This window comes from Lathyrus oleraceus, chromosome 1 (assembly GCF_024323335.1).
Source record: "Lathyrus oleraceus cultivar Zhongwan6 chromosome 1, CAAS_Psat_ZW6_1.0, whole genome shotgun sequence".
NCBI classification, from domain to species: Eukaryota; Viridiplantae; Streptophyta; class Magnoliopsida; order Fabales; family Fabaceae; genus Lathyrus; species Lathyrus oleraceus.
In genome coordinates this window covers 402,253,990-402,259,881 of record NC_066579.1, presented here as the reverse complement: position 1 = coordinate 402,259,881, position 5,892 = coordinate 402,253,990, and positions in this window count along the sequence as shown.

Genomic DNA, 5,892 nt, shown 5'->3' with positions numbered 1-5,892 from the left:
AGGTCTTACCCATAATAGGTATTATAGAGATTTTGTTCTGAATTTAACAAGTTGTATTCACTACTTTTGTCCATAAGTGTTTTGCCACATTAGTCTCATTGATCATGGTTCTGACCATTTCTTGTAATGTTATATTTTTCCTTTCTACAATCCATTTTGTTGAAGAGTTCTAGGACAGGAGAAATCATGTGAAATGTCATGTTCATCAAGAAAATTCTCAAATGATTTGTTTTCAAATTCACCACCATGATCACTCTTGATCTTAACAATTGTTAGACCCTTTTTCATTTTGCACTTAGGAGCATAATGTTGTGAATATAGAATGTGACTCATCCTTGTGTCTTAAGAACTTTACCCAAGTTCATCTAGTGTAGTCATCAATAATGATTAATCTGTACTTCTTGTCATTTATTGATGTAGTTTTCACTGGTCCTAACAGATAAATGTGCAAGAATTCAAGAGTTATAGAGGTGCAAACAATATTTTTAGCTTTGAAAGAGCTTTTATAAAATTTTGCCTTTATGGCATGCCTCACAAAGAGCATTTGAAGCAAACTTCTGATTTGGAAGACCTCCGACAAGGTTTAGCTTGTTAAGCGTAAAGATCCTTCTTGTGCTAACATGGCCCAACCATTTATGCTAGGTTCATTACTCTTCATTCACATACATAAGATATTTTAACATTTTGATTGTCTAAATCTGAAAGTTTGGTTTTGTAAATTTTGTTTTTCCTTTTGTCTCTGAAGAGTACAAGACCATCTTTCTGACTAACAACTTTACATGACTTTTGATTGAAGATAATGCCATAACCATTATCACTTAATTGACTTAAGGACGATAAAGATATAGGGAAGAGAATCGTTAACTATGGTTCCAATACCAATGATCTTACCCTTCTGATCTCCTCTAGAGCCTAATGAACCTCTAGGCTTAAGTTCCAACTCTTGAAACACATGCCTTCTTTCAGTCTAGTGTCGTGAGCACCCAAAGTCTAGGTACCATATTTGGTGTCTCAACTTGGTTGCTAAGGATATATGTAACATATATTTTTTTAGGTACCCATCTATTTTTGGGTCCTTTATGGTTAGTCTTCCCAGAGGTTTATTACCTCAGGGTTTGTAAGTTAAATTAATGTCATGTGTGTGACCATAAGTGAAATAAGATTATAGAGCTTTGGCTTTGTGGCCTTTTATTTAGATTTAGGTTTGACCCTAGAATGTCTGGGTGGCTCATAACCAAATCCATCTTGCTTCTATCTATGTTCTTAGCTAGTAATTTTTGAAAAGTTATATCATATTTACTAGATATACATTCAGAATTCACAGGAGCTTTTAAAAGAATTTCCTTTTCAAGTTTTTCATTTTTGCTTCTGAGAGCAAGATTTTATTTTTCTAAAAACTCAATTTTTTCTTTCAGACAAAAGTTTTCTTTTATCATCTCATCATGTGCTCCAGAGTCATCAACATTAATCTTTTTTAATTTCATGTGTTTTTCTTGGAGTTTATGACTCTTTTCAAACATTTTTACTAATGATATTTAAAGTTTAGTACAAGTTAATTGAGAAAATACCTTTTCTGATCTGAATATGATTCTGGTTATGAATCTTTAGTGCCCGTAATGAAAAATATGTTAACTTGTTCCTTTTCAGAGTCATCTTCTGAGGAGTCAGAGTCGTTCCATGTTACCATTAAGCCCTTCTTCTGTTCTTTGGAGAATCTTTTCTTTGGCTTTTCATTGATGACTTTGGTACACTCATTCTTGTAGTGACCTGGTTTTCCATATTCAAAGCATGTACCCTTTGTGTATATTCCAGGCTTACCTTGTACAGAGTTTGACTCAGATCTTTCTCTTTTTTTAGCCTTTGACGTTGTTCTGGTTTTTTTCAGAGATGGTTGACTCTTCTGGACAGAAGTGACAATTCATCCTCATCATCAAAATATTTTTTAGATCCTTCTTCTATGGCTTGAAAAGCTTTGGCCTTTGATTTTAGGGCCACAAACTTTTTCTACCTTTGAGACTCATCCTCTTTGAAATTCTGGTATGTAGATCCTGGATGTCGTACACGATGTCACGACACCAGGTTCAACATATTATTACACAAAAAACAATGTTAAGATTTAAATAACAACACGATAGGAAATAACACAAGTAGTTGTTAACCTAGTTCGGTGCAACGTCACCTACATCTGGGGGCTACCAAGTTAGGAATGAAATCCATTATCATATAATTAGTTTAAAGTTCGGAACAACCTCAGATTTTACAAACTTCTCACCTAATCTCTACCCGTGGGTGTTTCTATTTAAGACTCTTCTATATATGAGACCCCCCTCACTTCCCTTCAATCATACAACAACTTATAACAGAAAAATACAATCCATCATTTCTTAAAAGCTTATGAGGGATTGACTGTTACAACTCAATAAACCAAGTCCAATTCAAGTATCAAGGAGATACTCGAATGGCTCACACAGTACAAAGACACGAAACCCTAATTTAGACAATATTTTGCACTACTTCGATATATTCTTAGGTTTAGAAACAATCTATAAATAGTAGTGGAAAGACATGGGCTTCGGGCTTGATTCACAACAGATCCAAAGACTTTGCAAAATCTTCTACATATTTTATTTCAATCAGATCAGATGTTTCCTAAAATGTTTTGACATCTTTATTCGTAAACAAGTCAAGGCAAAATAGTCTTTGGCTTTTTAAAAAATGCTTTACATGATTCATGAACTAAATATTCAGAGTATCTTTAAATAAATCATAAAATGAAACAAATCTCACAAGATACTAAAATAGGTTACACTTAAATGTTGAACCAACATGTCAGGACATCTTGTTCAACATCTGACAATAATACTTGTTTTTCCAAAATACATTCAATCACTACATATCAGATCTAACAATCTCCACCATTGGAAAATTTTGGCTAAAACAACCTTTGCATAGACCAACAGGAATGAGGGTAAGGATCATAATAACAAACCATCATTCAAATAACCTAAATAATTTTCCCCAAGAACACCAGAGGCAGACACAGTGAAAATAATTGCCTTAAACTAGAGAGATAAACTCGCACACGAAAAACCTATCCAAGATAAAAATAAATTCTCTTTAGTCGGGATGTCAAGACATTATTCCTGATATTATTAACATCAACATCCCATTCGTAACAACACACAAAAAAATGCTCTCCCTGAGTAGCAGATCCAGGGGCAAGAGCTACCCCAAGAGTTACTCCCCCTTCACACATGTTCCCCCTTAGTGGGAAAGAGTAACTAATCAGATCAATAATCAGAATAATCAATCATAACTATAATCATAACTATCTACTCTCCCTTTTTATTCATAAAGTTGACAAGAATAACCAAACATCAGAGTTACCAGATCAGTCAAAAGTGAGTTTACAAACCAAACACAACCAAGAGCATTTTAAAGTGCAAAAATATCCAGGGTATAACCCATAAAAAACAGAATAACAACCAACACACAGAAGAACCAGAGTGCTTCAGTCCTCATCACTACTGGTAGTGTCTTCATAATCACTTGCATCAGAACCTTCTTCATTTGCCTCTTATTCACACGTTCCATCACCTTTCAACATTCCTTCTCCTTCTTCTTCAGACAAGGCCTTTATCAACATTTCAAACTTGCTTTTCCTCTCAGTACAACTTTTGATAGTTTCATCCAGGTCTTGCAGGTATCTTTTAGCTCAGTAAGGATGCTTGTTCTAGTAGCAGGCCTAAAAGATGTCTGTCCAGATGTCATGACAATGTATGGAACATGTTTCCCAGTGAACAACCTATAGTGTAATGAGAGAGGAGGGTCCCTTTTGCAGATGGTGTCAGAACTAATTAAGATACTTGGGTGTTGACTCAAAATAACACCACAAATCAATGAGAGAAAATCTATTGGCATCTTCACATAATAAGAGACAACATGCTTCATAGTTTGATCAAAGACATAGGATCCAAAATCAAAACTTGACTTGGTCCCTCCAATATAAATAAACTTACCTAGTCCCGTAGCAATGTTGGAAGTGTGATGGTTGGTATCCAATTAGAAGCTCCAATTTTGTGAAGTACAACATACTTCACACTCAAGGCACTTACGAACAACTTACCTTTCCTTGGTCATTCCTTTACTTGTTTGATAGTAATCTCTCTGCATATAACATTGTCAGAGACTTCTACTTCAGCATGTTCTTCTTCATTTCTGCCCTAAAACCTATTTATTATTTCAGAAGAAAAATCCACACATCTTCCTCTGACATACACTTTTTTAAACTCCTTTATCCTCTTGTTATCACATTCCTTAGAGATGTTCACAATAAATTCTTTAACAAGCATTTCATAACACTTGCTAAATCCAGTTACAATTTTCATTAATCCAGCCTTTTGAATCAAACTCATCACCTATTTGCATTCAAAAGCATCTTTTCCTAGTTCCCTTTCCAGTGGTAATCATCTTTGATAAACAAATTTCCATTTTTCAACATTCTCCACAAAGTGAAAAGAAATGTTGTCAATTGGAACTTCAGGAATATTTGTTGGAATCTTTCCCAAATGCTTACTTTTTGGCAGTAGACACAATGTCCTAAATGTTGTGTTCGACATCATGGTTAGAATCACTAACTCAGAAGGAACCTCCTTCCTTTTAAGGGATTTCTTCTTAGAAACAGGAGTAACAACCTTGCTCCATCTTTTTGTAGGGACAACACTCGCTTTTTTCCTGAGAGATTTGGAGGGCGTGCTAGAGGATTCAATAACTTGACCTTTTTTGTTCTTTAATCTTTTATTTATTCCTGGAGCAGGTCTTTAATCTACGGGTACATCATCAGAGTCCATATACTATATATTTACTATGACAATGGATTAATCCTTTTTCTCAATAGAGTTTTCATCTTTGTTAACCAGATCACTAGTCATCCCTTCAGACTTCTCTTTGTCTTTCAATTTTTCAGAAGACAAAGTAGATACATTCACATCGGGTTTATCCAGGGGGGTTCAGTAGTGTTATCAGTTTGGGCCAAGGATGTGGAGACATCTGGTACAACATTAGTCTTGGGTTAAATACCCAACACTTGAGAGATCAGAACACAAAGATTCTTGTCTACGTTGTCTCTGTCCGCAACGATCATACTGAATTTACTCAAAGTAGTAACAAACCTAGGTTTATTACTGGTTTAAGAGGCTTAAATATCTTCCATAACATTTGGCATAACATACCATCTTTAGAAACACCAACATTAGGTTCAACATTAATGGGATCAAAATACAGACTTGTCATAGAATGAGGTTTATTTACAACAGTAAAGGGTTCAAGGGTTTTTACATTTTTAGCAGTCATGGATAGAGAGGGAGGTGTACTTACTTTAGAGGGATTGCCTTTCCTCTAAGCAGGTGTTCTGGTCTTCCTTATAGGGCTTGCATCAACAAGAACTATCGAGAGGGAACGACATCAGTAATGACATCATAGAGATCTATCTCGGTACCAACATTTTTAGGGTTCAATTGCTCCTTGGTGTGCTTGCTACGAGTTGAGATAAAAGGTTGAGATATTTTGGAGATTTTAGGTATGGCACTCAAATAGGAGATAGAGAGATGAGAGTGACTGAGAGTAAGTTTGAGAGAGAGAATAAAGAAGGTGGCGTGAATGATGTTTATAGAATAGCTAGGATGACGTATTGGGAAAATAAGGAAAAGTTGTAATGATATTTCTTGAGTTTTGTGCACCATTAAGTGGAAGGAAGAGAAAATTTGATTTCCATATCTCTATATCAGTAATTGCTATAGTTCTTCAAGCATATTTTCCCCTTAATTTTTCAAATTGCATCTAAGGCTTTAGTAAAAATATCTGTCAGTTGCTTATCAGTGGTCACATGCTCAA